At 50.0% G+C, this 23,300-nt stretch overlaps 1 protein-coding gene and 1 long non-coding RNA gene across 8 annotated transcripts in view; one reads left to right on the top strand and one right to left on the bottom strand.

Moving 5' to 3' along the window:
- Window positions 1-319: 319 nt before the first annotated feature.
- LOC144826106 (uncharacterized) overlaps window positions 320-23,300 on the bottom strand; it is a 33,387-nt gene continuing 10,406 nt past the window's right edge. Inside the window, exons 1-4 of one of the 4 annotated variants that reach the window (XR_013609689.1) lie at window positions 18,338-18,649; window positions 3,756-3,889; window positions 2,276-2,356; window positions 320-525 (exon numbers count right to left, since the gene is read on the bottom strand). This is a non-coding gene — a long non-coding RNA (uncharacterized LOC144826106). Of the gene's footprint in view, window positions 526-2,275; window positions 2,357-3,755; window positions 3,890-17,705; window positions 17,990-18,337; window positions 18,650-23,300 lie in introns of those variants that run through there. The other 3 variants (XR_013609690.1, XR_013609691.1, XR_013609692.1) reach the window with 3 other exon arrangements.
- The window catches only part of LOC144826104 (uncharacterized), a 133,377-nt gene continuing 128,160 nt past the window's right edge, over window positions 18,084-23,300 (top strand). For 2 of the 4 annotated variants that reach the window (XM_078684486.1, XM_078684485.1), the window contains exon 1: window positions 18,084-18,339. The gene's annotated coding sequence lies outside the window, so the exon portion shown is untranslated. Of the gene's footprint in view, window positions 18,340-18,889; window positions 19,008-23,300 lie in introns of those variants that run through there. The other 2 variants (XM_078684490.1, XM_078684488.1) reach the window with 2 other exon arrangements.

Consider the following 23,300-nt stretch of genomic DNA (forward strand, 5'->3'; position numbering starts at 1 on the left):
ACATGCAGATCTCCCATTCTCCACCGGGGCAGCCCCATCCTGACTCCAGGAGCCTGGCACACCAGCCAGCCCCAGCCAATCACAAGCCAGCACATTCACTGCACAGACAGGCTAACTTCTAGAAGTAATAATAATTGGGGTTGTGGGGAGCACTCCAATATATCCAAATGCTTTAAGATTATCAAATGGTGCTATGATTAATCAGGAGAGTCACTCCTGAAAACTATAGTCAATGGTTATGGTGGGTTTTAACTCACCTAATCATGCACTGTTCACTTAGTGCTCCGCACTTAAATAACTTCAAATCTATCACCACTCTTTACACTTTGTTTTTACACTTGTTTTTACATTTATTGAAAGCTTTTCAATTATACTTTTGAACCTTCTTGGCGTTTGTTATTAACATTATTCATAACAATTTCCATATTGCATTGAGTTTATTAATATGACATTCTTTTTTTCAAACGTTTGTCGATTGGCCCAATGCATTTCGGCACCCGAACGGTGCCTTCATCAGGGTCAACTCTGAAAGGAATGAAAAAGTACTCTGTGTAAGTGACTGATGCTTATTTTTCTAATACACAGTGAAAACACCACAAAAGGACATCATACCAGTTTAGAAAATTAAAGTATCTTTATCTAAACTAAACAAGACCAAAACAACAAAAATCCAACATGCCTTGATCAAGAGCTTCATGCATTGCATCTAAAAGGTGTGGAGCTAATGTGTTCATGTGTGGTCCAAGGAACTCCATGGGGAATCCATTGGGGCCGGGGGCCCACCCTGGGCACATAGCGGCCAGCACTGCACTGAGCTCATCTGTTGTGATGGGGGCATCAAGTTTTCCTGCACCAGATCTGTGAGCTTTCTGGGGTAATCTCTCTTAGGAATTCGGCTATTAAGGCCTCTGATAACTGATCTTGGCGCGCCTAGAGTGAGGAGAAATAATGTGCAAACTCTCCAACCATCGCCCCGGGGGACGAGCGCAGGATATTAGCTACTACACCTTTCAGCCACGGGACGCCCACAGGGGACCTCACTGCCTGGCATAGCCTAGGGAGCATTTTGCTTGATTTGTCCCCCCACTGGTAAATCCGGTGCTGCAACGCCATCCAGATTTCCTTGGCCTCACCCATAAGGAGTTGTTGTATGTGTTGCTGCGTCTGAAGCAGATTACGTTGAAGGGAAGGGCTGGGATCAAGAACAAACAGCACTTCTAAGGCCCTCTGGTGAGTTTCCAATTCAACCAAATCCGCAGAGCGTTTAGGTTTTTCATTAGAATAAAATCTGATATAAATCCCGCGGATGGTGGGTTTTAAAAGCTTCCAACGGGATACCCTTCGATGGGGCCGAGGCCACGTTGGATTCATGATGGTCCAAGTGTGGCAATTTTAGCTTCTTGAACGACAAAGACTTTTTTTTAAACATATTTTTATTGATAATAACAGTTAGATAGGTGCATTTACAGCATTGAATAGGTCACCCCCCAATCAAAACATATTTAGCAAATAGTAGACGTCATCAAGCTTCTGGTGTATAGCCGTTCCATCTAATACGAGTTATCTGACATGAATAATAGATACAATGCGTAAAACATCATGCAGCTCGACGTCTTTGGGTTTACCACTGTGGTGCGTGCCAATGCAATGCGTTATCCAGCCATTGCATACCGTTTTTAAGAAGACCTAACCTCATTTGAGAAGGGTATATCTGAGGGGGTGCTTACAGTATATGTCTCAACTAATTTAACTTTCAAAAGAACTAATGCATTGCGGCCACAATAAACTGCTGATCTATAAGTGGTCAAGGTGGAGCCGGTGTGTAGAGTGAGAGGGGTCTAGGACCTCATCTTAAAACATACGTGTCATATGGCTTCCCCCAGTATAATCATGTTTGTGTGGGAGCCTGGGGGGTAGGTGTCTCTCGTACCTCATTCCATTTGGGTGGAAGAGGTGTGGTGCAGCGGCCAGGGCAACTGACTCCGGAACCCGGGGGCTCACGGTTCAATCCCCGGCCCCGGCGGCAGATCAGCCCAGCACCCTGTGACTCTGGGCAATAGCTTGCTTTATCTTCCCGAGGGCCCCCAGCGCCTTGACACCTTCGGGTAATTGTTCGCGCTTTACAAATACTGGACATTTACATTAATTTACATTTGTAAAGTGTATTAGAATCCACTATTAGCGTAAAGTCTACTCTCTGTATCGTTAGCAAGGGTCTTCCCTTCTGCCAGTCACCCCAACTACAAGTGTGTGCCTCCACCGGTCCGTATCTCACCTCTGTCTTTCACACTGAATCTCGTTCTGGGTGTTGCATGGCGTCAATGACCTCCTTCCACCTCCTTCCACTGCTCGAGACCTAAAAAGTGGCACAGAGGGCAGAAGAGCACAAAAAAACGAGTGGAACAGAAGGCAAAAGGGGCACAAAAATGAGGGAAAACCGAGTGGCACAGAGGGCAGAAGGGTACAAATAAACAATTGGAACAGAGGGCAAAAGAGGCACAAAAAAACAAGTGCAACAGAAGGCAAAAGGGGCATAAAAACGAGGGAAAAACGAGTGGAACAGAGGGCAGAAGGGCACAAAAAACGAGTGGCACAGAAGGCAAAAAGGGCACAGAAATACCAGAAAACGAGTGGCACAGAGGAAAAATACAGAATATAGAAATACAGAGGCAGCTAAGAACAGAAGGCAGAACGGGCACAGAGGCACGGGGGTAGCGAGGGGAACAGAAGGGAAAACCGGGCAGGGACACCGGGGCAGCCAGGGGTACAGTTGGAAAGACCGGGCAGAGAGAGCACAGGGACAGCGAGGGGAACAGAGGGAAGAAAAAGGGGCACGGACCACGTACCGGCAGCGGGGGGAAGACAGGCAACAGCAGTCACAGACACAACAATGAAAATACAGGCAATGCAATAAAAGCAATAATGTGGAGGATGAACAAACATACCTACGGCCTACCACTGGCCACCAGGGATGAGGCGCAGGTGGTAGCCTGCGGGTGGTGGAGGGCCTCTAACGTCCTCAGCAGCGGCAGCTGGGGTAGGGAGACACAGGCGGTGCTGTGCAGAGGGGTAGCGATCTACCTGGTGGGGTCAAAGGTCGCCAATGAAGGAAGGCCGGCGGCCAACGCATTCCACTCAACTGAGGTTTGTAAATTTTTTGTATTTTTTTTTATTGCATGGCGCCACCATAAACTCAAGCTAGCTCTGGGCCTGGCCTAAAAGGGAGGCGAGGCGGACCGGAGAGGGCAGATCCAAGCCTGCCCGGTGCCGACTGCCCCAGACTCACCCTGGCATGGCCCGCCGCTGACCAGAAGGGCTGGCATGGCTTCTATTCCAGGGATGCTTCGGCTCTGCCCACCTCACCCCCCTTCCTAGGGGGCTCTCCCTCTGTTGCAGTCCCTGTCTGTGGCTCATTAATATGAGCCAGAGGACCCCCCCCCCCCAGACTCCCAAGGAGACTGAGCAGCGAATGGTGGGGGGGACACCAGAACAAACAGCAGCGCTTACACAAAGGCACTAGGAGCTATAATAGTACAGGCAGCGAAGCAAAAACAAAAAGCATTTGCTATGCAATAGGTCTCGCTTTTGGGATTCTAAATGACAATGCCTTTTATTTATCTTTTAAAAACAAAAATAGAAGGCATTGTTATTTGCAATGTCAATAGCTCAAACTCGCGTAAATGTGAGACCTATTGGATTGCAAATGCTTGTTTTTATTGCTGTCAAGCATGATGTGTTCACAGTGTCACACTAACCTTCAGCAGAGCGCCCCCTTGCCCAAGCAGTCCGGCCCAGCAGCCACATCTGAGGGTCGGAGATGAATAGACCCAGCCCTTCGCTGTGTCAGCAAAACACACTCTCCACAGGATGATAGAAGGTTTTTTTTAATCTGTTGGATTGAAAAGAAATAAGGTAACATAAAAGGCAAAAACGCATTTGCAACACATTTTTAAGGAAAACAAAAAAGGAGAGATTTTACCCTGATGTACAGTGTTTTGAGCCGGCTCTTGCTACGAAGGCAGAAAGTGTGTGAGAGACTGAGAGGGGATGTGAGGGTCTGTGAGGGTGTGTGTGAGGGATGGTGTGAGGGTCTGTGAGGGTGTGTGTGAGGGATGGTGTGAGGGACTGTGAGCGGGGGTCTCTGTGGGTGTGAGGGGGTGTCTGTGTGCGGGTGTCTGTGTGAGGGGGTGTCTGTGAGGGGCTGTGTGAAGGGCTGGGTGAGGATCTGTGAGGGTATGTGAGGGGGTCTGTGAGGGGGTCTGTGTGTGAGGGTCTGTGAGGGGGTGTGTGAGGGGCAGTGTGAGGGGGGCAGTGTGAGGGGGTCTGTGTGAGGGGGTCTGTGTGAGGGGGTCTGTGTGAGGTATGAGAGGCTCTGTGAGGGGGGGTGTGATGGTCTGTTTGAGGGTCTTGAGGGGTGTCTGAGGGGTTGTGTGAGGGGGTCTGAGGGTCTGTGTGAGGGTCTGTGAGGGGATCTGTGGGGGGTGTCTGTGAGGGTGTCTGAGGGTCTGAGAGGCTCTGTGAGGGGTGTGTGAGGGTCTGTGAGGGTGTCTGTGAAGGTCTGTGTGAGGGTGTCTGTGTGAAGGTATGTGAGGGGCTCTGTGAGGGTGTGTGTGTGAGGGTCTGTGTGAGGTATGAGAGGCTCTGTGAGGGGGGGTGTGATGGTCTGTTTGAGGGTCTTGAGGGGTGTCTGAGGGGTTGTGTGAGGGGGTCTGAGGGTCTGTGTGAGGGGATCTGTGGGGGGTGTCTGTGAGGGTGTGTGAGGGTCTGAGAGGCTCTGTGAGGGGTGTGTGAGGGTCTGTGAGGGTGTCTGTGAAGGTCTGTGTGAGGGTGTCTGTGTGAAGGTATGTGAGGGGGTCTGTGAGGGTGTGTGTGTGAGGGTCTGTGTGAGGGGGTCTGTGGAGGGGTTCAGTGTGAGGTTCTGTGAGGGATTGAGAGGCTCTGTGAGGGGGGGTGTGAGGGTCTGTGTGAGGGTCTGTGAGGGACTGAGAGGCTCTGTGAGGGGCTGTGTGAGGGTCTTGAGGGGTGTCTGTGAGGGGGTCTGAGGGTCTGTGTGAGGGGTCTTTGAGAGGGTCTGTGAGGGGGGTCTGTGTGGGGTGGGTCTGTGAGGTGAGGATCTAAGAGGGTCTGTGAGGGGGTGTGAGGGTTTGTGAGGTGGTCTGTGTGAGGGTATGTGAGGGGGTGTGTGAAGGTATGTGAGGGGGTCTGTGAGGAGGTCTGCGAGGGAGTGTGTGAGGGGGGCTGTGAGGAGGGTCTGTGAGGGGGCTGTGAGGGGGGTCTGTGAGGGGCTGTGTGAGGGGGTCTGAGGGGCTGTGTGAGGGGATCTGAGGGGCTGTGTGAGGGGATCTGAGGGGCTGTGTGAGGGGATCTGAGGGGCTGTGTGAGGGGGTATGTGAGGGAGTGTTTGAGGGTGTCTGTGTGAGTCTTTGTGAGGGTCTGAGAGGCTATGTGAGGGGGTGTGTGAGGGTGTCTGTGAAGGTCTGAGTGAGGGTCTGTTTGGGGGGGTCTGTGTGGGGGTGTGTGTGAGGAGGTCTGTATGATGGTGTGTGTGAGGTGATGTGTGATGGGTCTGTGAAGGGGGTCTGTATGAGGGAGGTCTGTGAGGGGGGTCTGTGTGAGGGGGGTCTGTGTGAGGGAGTGTGAGGGTCTGAGAGGGGGTGTGTGCTGGGTCTGTGCTGGGTCTGTGCGGGGATCTGTGAGGAGGTCTTTTAGGGGGTGTGTGAGGGTCTTTGAGGGGGTGTGTGAGGGTCTTTGAGGGGGTGTGTGAGGGGGGTATGTGAGGGGGGTCTGTGAGGGGGGTCTGTGAGGGGGGTCTGTGAGAGACTCTGTGAGGGGGGGCTGTGAGGGGCTGTGTGAGGGTGTGTGTGTGAGGGGGTCTGTGGGGGTGTGTGTGAGGGTCTGAGAGGCTATGCGAGGGGCTGTGTGAGGGGGTCTGAGGGTCTGTGAGGGGGTCTGTTAAGGTCTGTGTGAGGGTCTGTGTGGGGGTCTGTGAGGGAGTGTGTGAGGGTCTGTGTGAGGGTCTGTGTGAGGGTCTATGTGAGGGTCTGAGAGGCTCTGTGAGGGTCTGTGTGAGGGTCTGTGAGGGTCTATGTGAGGGTCTGAGAGGCTGTGTGAGGGTCTGTGTGAGGGTGTATGTGAGGGTGTGTGTGAGGGTCTGTGAGGGAGTGTGTGAGGGGGTGTGTATGAGGATGTGTGTATGAGGGCATCTGCATGAGGGTCTGTGAGGGGGTGTGTGGGGGTCTGTGTGGGGGTCTGTTAGAAATGGGATATCCAGTTGGCTAAGGCTTGCGCCAAAGCCAGGCAGAAACCACCACTCTACTAGTCAGGGCAAGGGAGTTACACGCCAAAGATAACCCCTGCTCACCCTCTAGGTAACGTAACACGAGCAGTAAGGCATATCCCGGAGGCATTGTAAGTTAAGTATTTGCGCACGCACCCACCAGCAACAACATCCCAGGCCCCCCACAAAAGGAACTCCAAACAAGGTTATATATAAAAATAGCCTTTGTATTATACCAAACACATTAGATAATGAACACACAATTTACACTGTGCCACTGGGCAATATTTACAGGGGATTATATACATGGGACAGGGCCACATAGACCATTGTCAGGAATAAGCACTTGGTAGAACTAGCACTTTGAACATAGAATAATTGTAGCACCAAATAGCAAATGTAGCACACAACCAGTAACCACTGGTAAGAGGTAAGTACACCCTATGCAATCCTAAACACTTTAGGCATATATCACGCAGGGAAACATGAACTCACTAGCATAATTATAATAGGAAACACAACCTCCTAAGCATAAAAATACATTTAGGGGTAAAGGCAAAAAGGTAATGCATATATCACAATAGGCAAGTAACACGTTTGCACCAAAAAGTACACAGAACTGACTTTTCAGGGGCTCACAGGCCCAATGTCTAGAATGTCTGGGCTGGCTGCACAAGCAGCCAAAGAAGAATGCGCAAGGGCCTAAACCTAGCAGTTGCCCACTAAGTTCTGGGCAAGCGGAGATCTGAGCATGGCACCAGCGTGCCTCCTGGCTCTCCTCTGGGGCTGTGAATACAACAATGCGGCCAAACAAAATTTGGGAGCCATGTGGGCTCTACTCAGAAAATGCCCAACACGTTGGAGCCTCGTGGGCTCGAAGTACAAAATGCCCCCGTGCGCGTTTGTCGCGAGACAATGGCCCCCGAACCCTTGTGGGCTCTGAATGCTACTGTGCCTCTCTCAGGAATGAAACAAATGCCCCCGTTTGTCGGAGCGGCTCGCTATCAAGTGGTCCCGCTCAAGGAATCAGCCCGGGCCCCAAAAGGCCTTTAAAGAACAATGCTGCCCCAAAATTAAGTTAGCAGCCGCAGGAGGGGGGGCGGGCACCTGCAATGTGCCCCGACGCCCCCTCGGACAACAATAGCCCCCAGAGCTTCCCCCTGGCCCGTCGACACTCACCAGGCTCTGTCGGGTGTGAACTGCCGTCTCCGCTGGACTCTGGTCTGGCGGTGGCTTAGGAAGCTGAGCACTGTGCTCTCCCTCGCGACAGCACTCTTCTTTCCCGGTGTGGCGCCGGGCTCTCTCTCAGTATGGGCGCCCAGACAACGAGCTTTCGCCTTCGCCTACCACTTCCGGTTTGTTGCGAGGCAATGTGCGCAGCTGGGACCAATCCCAGCACGGCGTCCTCGTGGCGCCGGCAACGGGGGTGGATGGAGGCCTTCCCAAAGCTCCCGGGCCGCTGGCGGTGATTTCAAGGGGTAGGCTCCCTCGTTAATTTAAATATGAAGCGGGGTGGGCACCCGCTAGGCCACAAATGTAGGGACACACCCTGGCACGAGGTCCCAGGCGGGATGGGCACCCGCTAGGGACATAAACCAGCAAAATTGGGGGGTGGGCACTCGTGCCGAGGAGCGAAGTGTAGGGGGATCCCCACGCCGGGGGAATCCCTCAGGACTGAAATCGCAGCTCTGGGCTGCTGGTCAAAATGAGGAGCGCTGGTCAGGAAAACCAGGCGCTCCCCAGCACCACAAAAGCGCTCCCAGGCGCGACAGGGCAGAGTCCAGGAAAAGTCCTTTAGGAAGGCAGGGGGGCAAAGGCTGTGCCCAGGGGCCAGCTCACAGGGCCCTCCAGGCAGGGAGGCCAGTCCCCAGTGGCGGTCCTCCTGGCGCCCAGAAGCAGCAGGCCCCCCCCAGAAAAACCAGTCGCAGCTGGTTTTGGAGCACTCTGTTGTGCTCAGCCCCTCTTCCCATTCACTGGACAGGCTAGGGTCATCAATCGCACCACAGGGGGCGGAGCCAGCATTGTGAGGGGACAGCCCAGCCCTATTCAGGTCCCAGGTGCAGCCCCTCCCTGCCATCAACATGCAGACCTCCCCATTCACCACCGGGGCAGACCCATCCTGACTCATGGAGCCAGGCACACCAGCCAGCTCCAGCCAATCACAAGCCAGACAGTCAAATCACCTTTATTACCCAGACATGCCAACTACTAGAAGTAGAAAGAACAACACAGGGTCGTGGCTCTGACCCAGAAAGGCTAAGCCAAATATAACAAAAGAACAACACAACTGTCAATACTGGACTTCACGTTCTGCTATTTATACTAACCTTTATGAATGAAACATACCGGTCCGTTTTTTTGAATTTACGTCACTTAGTTTTATTCATTTTTATAGTGAAACCATATTACTTCATAAAGATATCACTCATTGTTTATGCATGTACAAACAAATATAACACAATACACTTCAATACAACATAATTTAAATATACATTACATTTACAAATTATCAGCACATCCACCATCCATTCTAACCATCCATTCATACCTCACTCATAGCTACAAAAACACATAAAACATTATTTTGAGCCTAATGTCGAAAAAAAGGGTTATACGTCCATGTAGATGGTAGATGTAGATGGTATTACACTTTGTTGTTTTGTCATAAATAGTCTTATTTAGTTAGAACAATCACTTGGGGACAAAGCCTTATTATCCAAACCACAAATTCCTTTCTTTAAATCTGATTGACACTAGGCAGCAAAAAACAGGTTGACGCGTTTCGTCACGTCGCTCCTCTCACGTTAGTCAGGAAGTGACTAACGTGAGAGGAGCGACGTGACGAGACTGAGATCGTTGCTGCCGCGCCGCAAATAATCAACCCAGAGGTCTAATTTGTGACGTCTCGCTTACTTGATCGCAATTTTTGCTGTTTGAAACCAACATTGGGCAATTAACCCGTGACGTGCGCCAACTTGAAGTTACATCCACACACCTAATTAGAGTGACTATTGTGACCTGTGTCAACTCTATTTCATCTTTACAAAGGGATTGTGACCTACAATAATAAGAGTGTTGGTCCTGAGGAGAACCCCTCAATTGGGGGTTCGAAACGCGTCAACCTGTTTTTTGGTGCCTAGTGTCAATCAGATTTGAAGAAAGGGTTTTGTGGTTTGGATAACAAGGCTTTGTCCCCAAGTGATTGTTCTAACTAAATAAGACTGTTTATGACAAAACAACAAAGTGCAATACCATCTACATGGACGTATAACCCATTTTTTCGACATTAGGCTCAAAATAATGTTTTATGTGTTTTTGTAGCTATGAGTGAGGTATGAATGGATGGTTAGAATGGATGGTGGATGTGCTGATAATTTGTAAATGTAATGTATATTTAAATTATGTTGTATTGAAGTGTATTGTATTATATTTGTTTGTACATGCATAAAAAATGAGTGATATCTTTATGAAGTAATATGGTTTCACTATAAAAATGAATCAATAAAACTAAGTGACGTAAATTTAAAAAAACGGACCGGTATGTTTCATTCATAAAGGTTAGTATAAATAGCAGAAAGTGAAGTCCAGTATTGGCAGCTTCTAGAAGTGGCACTTCCACACTAGACACATGAACGCCACACACATCATCGCGCAGCATTCGCTCTCACGAGTTCGCACATACCAAACTCGAGCTTGCACTCCCCACGCATCGGGAACTACCAGGGACACATACATTCCCCATGCATTCTTATGGGAGGCCAGGCCTATCTCCCAACATGCACCTTAGTGAGCGCACGCACTTTACACTGGGACACAGTAGTAAAGTGCGCCGAAGCCAAAAATAACTAACACCAAGTCACATATCAAAGCAAAAAGTTTAGGGGTGAACCTGCCAGAAGGGCCAAGTCCAACAGGGTCTGTGTGAGGGGAACCGTGAGAGAGTGTGTGAGGGTCTTGAGGGAGAGTGACGGTCTGTGAGGGAGTGTGGGAGGTGTACATGCGGCGACTCCGGCCACGCTCAAGCGCCTGGAAACAAATATCAAATGTGAAGAGAGGCGCTTCTGTCTGATGCCACGAGGACCAAGGGCCCAGCTCGGCACGTCCAGTCCAGAGAAGGAGTGACCGGCGCTGGAAGGGGGACTCGAGGGGGGCTGGAGAGGGAGGGGGCACTGGAGGGGGAGGGGGCGCTGGATGGGGAGGATGGGCTGGAGGGGGCGGGGGGCTGATTCATTGGAGCTCTGGGCGATGATGTTGGCAGCTCTGTGGTAGATGTGGTAAGGGCAAGCATCCGTGGGGGCCCCTGGAGTGGGCTGACTTTATAGTCTTCAGGGTGTCATTGATGGAGAGGACAGTCCAGCTGTTGAGTGAAGGCTGCGTCTTGTATGGAATGGTGGATGTAGGTCCCGTGTTTGGTGGTCTTAGTTGTCATAGATGGTCCTGATCTTGTGGTGGAAGAAGGCGCAAGTCTGTTACAGTGGTCCTGGAGGGGGTTGTCTCACTGTTTTTGTTGGGCGAACTCTTTGATGATGCCGAAGAGTTCCTTGCTGTTGTGTGCGTGGGTGGAGATTCTGTCCTGGATCGCTTTCTTCCTTGTGTATCTGATGAGCTTGTGGTGGGCGGCAGTGGCTGCTCTAAAGTTGTCGAATTCTGCTGTGGTTTTGGAGTTCCTCCATATCTTTTTGAGGAATCTGCAAGCTCGTCTCAATTCTTGGGTTGGAGCTGGTGTGGACGTTTGCGTTGATGTTGGTTTTGAAGGTGATATGGAGGATACGATGGTCTGTCCATGGGAGGGTGGAGGTGTGGCTGAAAGTGATGGAGTTTTCTGCTGTGAAGATGGGGGGGTCAAGGGAGTGTCATGTTGAGTGCGTGGGTTCTGGTACGATCTATTTGAGTCCGATGTTGAGGAGGTTGTTCAGGAGGAGGAGTTGGGGTCTTGTTGGAGGTTGTCGAGGTGGAAGTGGAGTTCTCCCAGCAAGGTGTAATACGTGGAGGTGATGGTGTGCGGGAGGATGACGGTGTTGGAGTCGGAGAAAGGTGCGCAGGGTCCATGGGGTCTTTAGATGAGGGTGCCTCGGAGGGTGGTGGTCAGGTTGGTCTGCATGTTGAAGTGAAGGTGCTCCATCAGGTCTGTGAGCCTGTCTGTGTGGGTACTCCGTCGGATGTTGGATTTGTGAGCGATGGCGATGCCTCCTCCGGGGCGGTCCTTCCGAGTAATCTTGTAGCCTTTGGGGATGGCGATTGCGACACCAGTTCCCGAGGCATCATTTATCCAGGTTTCTGTGAGGAAGGCGACGTCGGGGGAGGTGCTGTCGAGGAGGTCCCAGATTTCCGCGACGTGTCAGTGGAGGGAACGGACATTGAGGAGGATGCATTGCAGGATTTGGGTGCAGTGGAATAGTGGCAGTAAGTTGAGGAGGGTTCTGGGTCTCAGCGAAGGCTTGGCGACAGTGGTAGCAGGTAAACGGTCCGTGGGTGTCAATAGATGAAGAGCCCTTGCAGTTGTTGTCCTGGCCTGCATTGAGTGCGCATATGGCCCAGGAGCTGTTGCTCTGGCGGACCAGAGGACCTGGGTCCTTGGCGCTGGCCGCAGTTGGGACGCGCATAGACTGGCTTGCCTTTGGCGCGAGGCTGCTATTAAGTAGGGGAGGGTGGGACCATGTTGGAAGAGCCGATGGGGCAGCAGCGGCGAAAATAAGAGAAAGAGGAGAGAAAAAAGAAAGGAACAGAAAAAAGTTAAAAAGGAGCAGGAAAAGGCATGGAAATGGTAAGGAAAAAACAAAAACTTAAAAGGCAAGCATAAGGAGGAACAAATCAGGCACAGAAGCGGAGACGAGCAGGAGAGGGCAGAGAAGCCTCAAACAGCAACCTTGCAGCGCTGGGGGCCGTCACTTTACGGTGGAGCTGCGTGAGGGGAAGAGCAGTATTCTGACCAGAAGGTCAGAGGTCTAGGCAGATTAATTCAGCAGTCAGCGCCTAGTGGATCAATAGCGGCAATTACACCTGGAGGAAGGGCAGGTTCTCTTCCACTAATGGGGAGAACCTTGGCTCTATCTGTTGGCCACCATCACCACTGTCAGCACTTCTGCAGACTGGTGTTTCCAAGGCATCGCTCACTCAGACATGTGTTTCACTTTAAGTGGAATGTGGGACTCCTGTATGCCTTCTTGTCGGATGTATGATGTTACAACGCATGCTTTTACAACGCATGCCTTTACAACGCAGTTTTTACCACGCATACTTTTACATCGCATACTGCTTTAAGGCGCTGGGTAGTGAATAGTTTAATTTACTATTCCAACTCCAGTCCCCGTGGATAGTAGGGAAGGTTATTGGATAGTAAATTAACCTATTCCCTATCCTAGAGCGCCCCCCAGAGCAATGCGTTGTAATAGTTTGCGTTGTAAAAGTTGCGTTGTAATGGTATGTCGTTTTAAAAGTTTCGTTGTAAAGGCTGTATACCCTTCTTGTCGATACCACTCCGGTCACACGTTCTCAAGAATATTAGGACCAACTGGATCCAAGTTATCCAAGAGGACCCGAATTGGGCACGGATGGTAATTCCTGGGCTTGAGTATCTGTCCTTTGATGAGGCTGCGTCCACGGAAAGACCTGCTATTGCAGTAGCAGGGCTGGGAACTCAACCCAGGCATTCACAAAATCCATGTCCATGCATGGAGAATGAGTGGCGACAGCTAATCACGTTTGATCTTACTCCAGAGGTGATTGATAGCCTCTTGGCAGCCAGACATCCCTCAACTATAACTAAACTATACATGTCTGTTGTTGGCACCAATGTGTGGCCTGGTGATGTACTTGGAGCCCAAGAGAGGGTGGACCCTCAATACGGATTTGTACCAAAGACCATCAGGTTGGTGATCAGCTCTTTGTGGAGTTCACTGGAGTGAACAAGCATCAGCATAGCCAATAGGTCTCGCTTTTGGGACCTTATAAGTGTTCAGTCATGAAGCACATTAACCTGGGTGCTGTGCCGCCAGGGATTGAAGAGCTACACAATTATTACACACAGGGTCATGCAGTCTGATTCAGGAATAGATGCTTGCCTCAGGAAACAATTATGGGCACATTCCAAGGCTTTTTAAAGCACAGACAGAAAGACAAGTGCATTGATGCAAGTAAACGCTCAATACAATTCTGTGTGCATCTGAATTACTAAAGTATTGAACAGCCTATGGAAAAAAATAATGAAAAACAATCCAATAGCAGAGATGCCACATCCCTCGTCCCCAGGCCTCTATTCCTGAGAGTTTTCCATTTAAAAGAATGCATGCACCATCCGTTTACCAGCAGGCCACGGTCCCGCACTGTGTCCCAACCCCCTGGGTACAGGCGCACTAAACATGGCAACAACATCCAAATATCCCATTTGTCAGGCACAGGACAGATGATAAATAAACAGGGGTGGCAATGGCTGGGAGTCCTAAACTATCAAAAGGAGAAGTGGAGAATTTAGAGCAAAGACCAAGACGCCTTAAAATGCTGGACAATCTACAAACATTGCAAGGACCAAGAATGTAGTGAAGCAATTAATCATATCAGAACACCACATAACTACGGGGGGGGTCTATGTGATCAGTCCCACAGTGGCAGGACCAGTATCTGCAGTTTTACTGCAGCCAGTACACACCAGACTGTGCCAGGTGAGTGTTCCCTATAAAATCTGGTTTCCTGACCTACTTTTCCCTATTTCATCACAAGCAGCAAAGCCAACCACCTCTTTGTCAGTATCCACATTCCCACCGAGTGCAAGTGGTGTGAGATTAAAGTAGAAATCGTGCGAGCCACTGGAGGCTCGAGCCAGATGCCTGGCTCTGGTGACGCACGAGGTCCCCTTGAGAGCAAATACTCCCAGCTTCCATGTGGCTTCTGCTTGTCGCCCACGCTGTAAACTAAAGCACCACAAATGTAACACATTATTAACATTAACCTTTGATGTGAACTATGAGAGAGCACAAGATGCTCATCCAGAGGCTGAATGAGCAATGTCAAATCAGAAAACCTAGAATTTCTTCCTAGCTTCTTTGCTTGACCAATTAGTTAAGAGTGCTCGTGTCTGAAGCGTGAAGCTTGGAAACTTAGTTTGGTGTGTGTGCAAATCCTGCATTGCCAATCCCTGGTGAGTTGCTCTGCTACTGCTGAAACAAGGCCAATGGAGGTACCAATGGTGAGGCGGACTGGCCTCAATGGTCCTCAGCGATAGTTACTGTTGTGCTAGGGAGTGCTGCTTCTGCGATTACCCGGAAGAGTGGAGATGAACTCTAGTGTGGCGTGTAGTGGACAGGCCTTGAAGGTTAACCCACACTTCCACTGCTAGAGTCCACCTGCTGGTGCTAAGACGCCAGGGCTTGTAAGGTCTAGTGGGGCTTTCTAAGGTCTAGCGTGGGAATGTTGTCCCTCTGGAGACTGGTCTGGTCATGAAGGTTTAACCATGATTCTTCAGTTCCAAATTCAACAGCTCTGGCCACAGTGCCACATCCTTTCTCCTACTGAAGACCATACTGTGTCACTGAGAGTATCTTGCAGTGCCTTCAGCTGCAGCCCTATTGTGCCGCTGTAAACACCTGGAGGCGACTCAATTCAAATGATGCAGCAGACAAGAGTAAGTAATATGCAGCCTGAAAAAAAAGAGTCACAACATCCTAGAAAAAGCAAAGACTCGTAGTGAAGGTGAGATGAAGGAAAGCGGGTGGAATATAAGCAGGAGCAAGATGGTAAACTGAAGGCTTTTACATTATTCAGAAATGAATGAGTGTTTTTGCCTGATGAGTTATGAACATGACAGCAGAGTGGATTATAAAGAGCCCATCCCTGAAGACAGAGCAGCGGCGGACAGTGTATCAAGTAAAGTGAGGAAAGAGCTGACAGAGCTCATTAAAAGTCACCACTGCAGACACCGAGCGGGGATTGAAGCCCCTGTAGTATCCGGCTGGATACATTCTAGTGGTCTGCTTGTGATGTCACACACTGTACGCCCACCCACCACAGGCGTCACCAGTCAGGTGACCCTGTTAATAAAAGGGGCCGGAGTGCACGTGCTCCTGGCCAGTTCCACGCAGTACCTCACTGTGTCCGTGTCGCAATTACTTAACCAGCATGTGGGCCTAGCGCCCGATGTTACATTGGCGACGAGGGTGGGATGTGCCCAGCGTGCCACAGCTACTTGAAGAAATCATCGGGAAAGGGGAGAGAGCTGCAGGGCGACGTCGCCCCCCCCCCTCCCCTCCCCGGCATGATCGCCGGCCCCCGTGAGGCCCGCGGGGCGTGTGCTGAGCCCCGCGGGCCTCACGTGATGCTGGCGAGGAGGTGACCGGGAGCCCCCCCCGCACCTCCAGTGCTGCTCAGGGCCACCGGGCTGAAAAAGCGGACCGACTGGAGCCCACCCGCGTCGGCCGCGACTGGCCCCAGTTGCGAGGCGACCACCGCAGAGCCCACCCGCGTGGAAGGTGAAGGCCCGTCGGCCGGAGGTAAGCCCGGGCACTGGCGAGGCCTGAGGGGCAGCGCGAGACTGGAGAGACCCCTCCCCTCCTGAAAGTATCGTAAGCGGAGCCCACCCGCATCGAGATGGCGCTCTGCCCACCATCTTGTCCATTCCCTCGTCATTTCCCCTTTTCCCTAGTTTCCCCCGTGACGATCCTTAAATGTTTCTTCCTTTTTCTGATTTGCCTTTTCTCCATACCCTTGTATCCCTCCCACCCTCCCTTGGGGTTGTGACTGTGTCCCCCTCCGACCCCACTTAATGGAACTCTGCTCTCCTGTTTTTTTGGGTCTAGACCTGAGAAAATCTACTATTTGTATATATATATGTATATAGAGATAACTCTAATCACTAGTATATGCAGTAGACCTTTGTACTATCTACCATTCCTATGTGACTCTTAGAGTATATCCAGTCCTATCCCTTCCCTATGTATATAGAGATACCGCTAATCACTAGTATATGCAGTAGACCTTTGTACTCTCTACCATTCCTATGTGACTCTTAGAGTAAATCCATCCGTATCCCTTCCCTGTGTATATAGAGATAACTCTAATCACTGGTATATGCGTAGACCTTTGTACTCTCTACCACTCCTATGTGACTCTTAGAGTATATCCACTCGTATCCATTCCTTGAATGACTTTACTACCTTTACATTTGCAATGTTTTTTGTATCTTTTCCTTGTGTGACTTTAGAACTTGTACATTTGCAATTTTTTTCTCTATTTGTATCTTTTTGTAACGCATGTAAATCCTAAGTCCTTATGTATCGCAACTGGTTCTTATGTAAAGCGCTCTGACACCTTCGGGTAAAGTTCGCGCTATATAAAATAGCACTAAATTAAAAAAAAATAAAGTAATGTGGCCGACAATAGACACACGAATAAAGCAAGGCCAGCGGAGCCCACCTGCGGCCTGCCTGCAGTGACCCCGACCCCCGCCGTGCAGCGTATGACTGAAGCTACCGCGGCGGCGGGGTAAATGTGCCCGCAGTGTGAGGAGAGCTGCTGGGCACTGGTCACATTAAGCGGAGACCACCCGCATCGGCCTGCAAGGGAAGTGACCTTGAACGTATGGAGTAAGGAAGAAGCAGCCTGCCGTGAATCGGCACCAGCACCCCCCCCCCCCCCACCCCCCCACCCTGCGCAGCCCGTGCAATGAAGGCCTGCGGCAGCGACAAAGCTGAGGAAATGGCGGTGTGCAGAGAGTGCCGCAGAGATTGCGTGTTTATGTTTATTGACTTGTACAGCGCTGAATCACCCATGAGGGTATCTTGGCGCTTGGGACTAGACAAAATAACAAGAGGCGTGTGGGGAGGCGGGACAAGAAGCGACGACCGGTAGCTGCCAGCTCCACGTGTGAGGAAGAGGAGCAGGAGCACCACAGACCCGAGCGGGCCCTGAGCACCACAGACCAGCGCGGGCCCTGAGCACCACAGACCAGCGCGGGCCCTGAGCACCACAGACCAGCGCGGGCCCAGAGCACCACAGACCAGCGCGGGCCCTGAGCACCACAGACCAGCGCGGGCCCAGAGCACCACAGACCAGCGCGGGCCCCGAGCACCACAGACCAGCGCGGGCCCAGAGCACCACAGACCAGCGCGGGCCCCGAGCACCACAGACCAGCGCGGGCCCCGAGCACCACAGACCAGCGCGGGCCCCGAGCACCACAGACCAGCGCGGGCCCCGAGCACCACAAACCAGCGCGGGCCCTGAGCACCACAGACCAGCGTGGGCCCCGAGCACCACAGACCAGCGCGGGCCCCGAGCACCACAGACCAGCGCGGGCCCTGAGCACCACAGACCAGCGTGGGCCCCGAGCACCACAGACCAGCGCGGGCCCCAAACCCCCCCCCTACGCCACATCAAAAGATTCACACATTCAAAGTTTGTTCTTGTGCCTGAGTGTCTAGCATATATTGCAGTATTTTACCTCTAAATGTACTCTGTTTTCTCTTGTAACCTGCACTCTTGTCACTCTCTCCTCCTGTAATGCACTGTTTGGTCCTCATGTATTTTGTTTGCTCACAATTGTCACTTTTACCTCATGTAACTTATCGTCTGCTTTTGTAATTTGTTCACTTGTAATTTTCTGTTCCTTTTGTGAAGCGCTCTGACGCCTTCGGGTGAAGTCCGCGCTATATAAAAACGCATAAATAAAATATCAGAGGGGGAACACGAGGGGAACGAGCGTCCCTCCTCAGGAAGACCCAGCGATGAGGCGCGAGCGCCGACGTCGAGGAAAGCCCAGCAGCGCGCGCCCTCAACCGTCCAAGCGCGAGCGCCGCGGCCATTGGACAGAAGAGCCGAGGGCAGCGCCCCCTAGCGGCCGCAGGCCGGCACCGCACCCTGGAATCAAAGCGCCAGCGAGGACGCGGGGCCGGCGTGACTGGCCCCCGCCGCTATGAAGGGGCCGCTGCGCCCCTAATCATTTCCACCCAGCACAAGCAAGACCGGCAGGAGCAGCCCTGTCTGCCCGGCACTGAATGAAATATAGAGAGAGAAACGGCCGCACTATGAGGCAGAGTGCATGGCCGCCGATGGAACAGCAGCGACGCCGTTTACCTGTGAGTATCCTGTGAGGCGGCCCGAGGAGGGAGAGCGTCCAGGGAGGACTGGCGCCGCCTCAGCCCCGCGCCTGGAGAGCGATGCCGGCTCCACCGCTGCCAACCGGACAAACAATGGCACTGCAGCGACACCCGGCGGCCAGAGCTGGTTACTGCGCCAGGGGAAAGGGAGCCCTTCCCAATGACAGGCCAGCAGCCCCAGGAGAGCTGTGGTAGCCATAGTGACCACAGCTCAAGCCCTCCCTACAGCCATAGTGACCACAGCTCAAGCCCTCCCTACAGCCATAGTGACCACAGCTCAAGCCCTCCCTACAGCCATGGTGACCACAGCTCAAGCCCTCCCTACAGCCATAGTGACCACAGCTCAAGCCTCCCTACAGCCATAGTGACCACAGCTCAAGCCCTCCCTACAGCCATGGTGACCACAGCTCAAGCCCTCCCAACAGCCATAGTGACCACAGCTCAAGCCCTCCCTACAGCCATAGTGACCACAGCTCAAGCCCTCCCAACAGCCATAGTGACCACAGCTCAAGCCCTCCCTACAGCCATGGTGACCACAGCTCAAGCCCTCCCTACAGCCATAGTGACCACAGCTCAAGCCCTCCCTACAGCCATGGTGACCACAGCTCAAGCCCTCTATCGTATAGGGATCGGACACCGGAGACCAGGTAAGTGAGGAAAGGCAGGGTTTATTCACGCTAGTGACCAAGTACATAACCTCCTGCCTCAGCAACCGCCAAGTCGGAATGAAGGGAATCTGGAATCCACTGCATGCAATGCATGATTCCAGATTCCACGTTCCATGGCCAGAGGCAGGGCAACATAGAGTACAACATATCCTCTCTTCTTAATAAACAAAGAACAAACTATATGATTATGAATCAATGACATGAAAAGAAGCATGTAAACTTTACACTTGGAACAGGGGTACATTGTAATGTGGAAACACATTAGGGAAGCGTGTACATAACCTATGCAATAAGTGCTACTAATAACAAGAAAGGATAACAATGAATACATTACAAAATTATAAACTCGTAATATATGAATGATACATTACCCAATCCTAAACCTGTAATGTAACGTGCATAAAATCAATCAAGAAGAACAATCAGAAGGAGAAAAGAGAAATGTGGGATATAATAAATATAACACAAAGTTATCATACTTCCTGGGAGTACTACGCTGTCTTGAGGAGCGAGAATTTACTTGTGCAGGCACAATAACCCGCTCGTTAACTCGCCCAGACCCACAAGGGATGATTTTGGGATTGACAGTGACTCCGGGACCATTGGAACAGGAAGCACTCTCAGAATCAGACTCAGCATCAGTTACTTTGTAACTAGAGGCATTCTTGGCAACACCACCTCTCCCTTTCGCAAATAGAGCAATTCTTCTAAAGTTCCAATTCTGGCCATTCTCAAGAACAACATGCCACTTGTGCACCTCTTTGACTTTAAAAGGGTCTGAAAACTTGTTCACCCCGGACTCCTTCCTACCTAACTTAATTTTGACATAGTCGCCAACATCGACTCTACCAACCTTCCCTTTGAAGCAACATCTCTCATGCATGGGATTAACACTAGGGGGGCATTCAAACCCTTGAGACTTAAGTTCTAACAACCACTGAGGGATCACCTTAGTCTTGGGAATTCTACCTCTCATGCTTTCAAAGGGAACTTTATTAGTCACACTATGAACTGTGGTATTGTAGGACCAAACAGCTTCTTCCACAGCACTACGAACATTTTGTTGACCTTGCACAGCCAGTTGAATGACACCCTTGATAAGTCTGTTCATGCGCTCCACAATGCCGTTCCCCTGTGGATTATATAAGGATGTATGCATGTGCCTAATGCCATGGTTGGAAAGAAAAATCTGCATAGAGGAGGATGTCAGTTGCCTACCGTTGTCTGTCAACAATATACAAGGAAAACTTTCTTTCATAAAAACAGACCTAAGATACCCAATCACACTTTCAGTGGTTATGTTTTTCATGAACTCAACGCACAACCATCGTGAACATACATCCACTAAGACTGTCGCAAACCGACAATCAGCAGGCAAGTAGTCCATGGGACCAATAAAGTCTAAACAGACTTTGCTCCAATGTAGATCTTCGCAGCTGGAGATAGACCCCAATGGACGTGAATGCACTTTCAATCTCTTTTCACTCTCTTTGCACATCAGGCAGTTCTCAACCCAACGCCTTACATCATCATCTAGACCTGGCCACCAAAAGTTGGTCTTGAGGCGTTTACTAGTCATGCTCTGACCGAGGTGACCTTCATGGGCCAGAGTAAACAACCTCTTCTTCAGGGGATTAGGAGGTACAAATCTTTCACCTCGCACAACAAAATCATCAGAGCTACCTACACTGAGCTCCTCCTGTACCTGTACAAAACTACGTAAAGAAGGTTTAATGTCACCCTCACGTTTCCACCCCAGACGGATGGCGATGATCAGTTCTGCAAAATCAGAGTCAGCTAAAACAGCTCGATGCCACTCTTCTCTAGAGATAGAATTAAAACCATTTGAGCAAGCATCATTGAAATCATCAACCAAACATACAGTCTCATCATCAAAGTCATAGCACTCCCCACAATCAACAGGGAGACGGGACAAGCAATCCGCTTGGACGTTCTTCCAACCAGAGATGTGTTGTAACGAAAAATCATACTCCTGTAACTTTGCAGCAAACCTCATGAGACGAGGAGAACCTTTACTGGCACTCCCGGGTGAAAGTATTTTGAGGAGGGGCTTGTGATCTGTTCTCAGCGAAAAGTGTGAGCCCCATACATATGTACGAAAGTGTGACACACCCCAAACAGCAGCTAACGCTTCACGTTCTATTACCGCATAATTGCGTTCTGAAACCGTTAAGGTGCGTGAAGCGAAAGCTACTGTTTTCTCTGTGTCACCCTTCCTCTGAGAGAGAATAGCACCAGTGCCATAAGCACTTGCATCGACAGTCACAAATGTATCTCTGCCCGGTTCATATGTGGAAAGGATACCTGCATTGACAATCTCTAACTTGATTGTTTCAAACGAATCAGATTGTAGAGGACCCCAGTCAAATTGTACACCTTTCTTGAGAAGTAGTCTCAATGCTTCAGTCTTGTGAGAAAAATTGTGGACAAACTTGGAATAATATTCCACTAACCCCAGAAACGATTTCAATTGTTCTTTGTTTGAGGGAAGGGGAGCACACCTGATGGCTTTTAATAAGTCTTCCTTGGGTTTGACACCTGCATGTGATATAGTGTAACCTAGATAATCTATTTCTGTTAACATAAACTGGCATTTATCTTTTCTAAGGGTGAGGCCCGCATCAGAAAAGATATGCAACACCTTGGCTAGGTTATTGTTGTGTTCAGATTCATTAATTCCTGTCACCAAAACATCATCCTGAAAATAATGGACTTGCTTTAAGCTTCCAAACAAAGAATGCATCATGCGCTGAAATACACTGGCTGCGGAAGCCAACCCAAAGGGTAATCTTTTAAATTGGAATACTCCCTCAACAGTGACAAAAGCAGTAAGTTCCCTGGATTTAGGATGAAGAACTACTTGGTGATATGCTGAGCGGAGGTCCAGCTTACTAAAAAATTTCGCCTTGTCCATTAACAGTACCATCTCAGAAATGTTAGGGAGCGGGAACTTATCCACCACTATATTCTGGTTAAGGGACCTAAGGTCCACACAAAAACGCAGTTTTCCATACTTTTTTTTTGTGACCACTACAGGCGAAAGCCACTCCGAAACTTCTACAGGCTCTATAATATCCTGTTTTTGCATGTCATCTAACATGTCCTTCACTTCCTTACGAATGGCTATGGGTATTCTCCTGAGAGCGTGTCTTACAGGAGAGGCATCCTTCTTAAGTTTTATAACATGCATGTAACCACCCAACTTGCCCAAATCTGTGCGAAAAACATCAGCAAATGTATCCAAAATGACATCAATACTGTGGCATTCATCAATTACTAAGACACTTTCAGCTGAACGCGGGTCTAAAATAATGTGTAAATCGTACTGTTGTATCCAGCCCAAAATTGCCGGGCCGTCATCTGAAATATATACCTTACCAGAAGAACATCTGCCTTTAAATTCAAATGAAGCCTCCATAACGCCCATAATGTTGATAATTTGTCCACTGTACCCTTTCGGAATGATGTCACTCACATGAAGTGTCACATCGGGCCAGTGTTTTTTGAATAAAGACATAGGAAATATGGAATGCATGGATCCCGGATCAACAAGTAACGTTATGGTAGCCCCATTTACAATAAAATTGGCTTTTGGCCTCTGAAGACCAACGCAAAGGCATGTTCCCACATCATCACAACCTTCAATGCATAAAGACATTTCATTAGGAACATAGTCATCATCAACAAAGGCAACCTTATTAACAGAAGGTGACCTGCAAGCCTTGCTAATATGGCCCTTCCTTCCACATTTCATACAGGTTTTGTCTCTAGCAAAACAACCTGCAAAGTCGGCTGCGTGAGCCATGCTACCGCAGCGAAAACAACCCAAAAATTTACTTTTCCCAACTGAAATAGTATTTCTGTTTCTCTGTCTAAAATTAGAGAATTTGGGTTTAACATCACTTGACACAAAGTTCCTAGTTTTGACGTCTGTGGAAGTGAGACTCTTATCCGTTTTGTTCACGACACATATGGAATCATCTTTGTTCACATCCAAGCTGTGCATTTCTTCTATGCATTTGTCGGCTTCTTCCACTACCTTTGCAATAGCTATGGCATCCGTTAAGCTTGGATTTTTCGCAGCCCACAGTTTTTGCTGCATCCTTTTGTTCTTGCATTGGACGATTAATTGATCTCTGATCATCTGATCAGTCATGGGTCTAAAATCACACTTCAAAGAAAGTTCTCCAAGTCGTGTAACCATTTGGTCAACGGATTCTTTATCTTTTTGAGGCATAGTGTAAAACTTGT

The sequence above is a fragment of the Lissotriton helveticus genome, chromosome 3_2 (genome assembly GCF_964261635.1).
Source record: "Lissotriton helveticus chromosome 3_2, aLisHel1.1, whole genome shotgun sequence".
Lineage (NCBI taxonomy): Eukaryota > Metazoa > Chordata > Amphibia > Caudata > Salamandridae > Lissotriton > Lissotriton helveticus.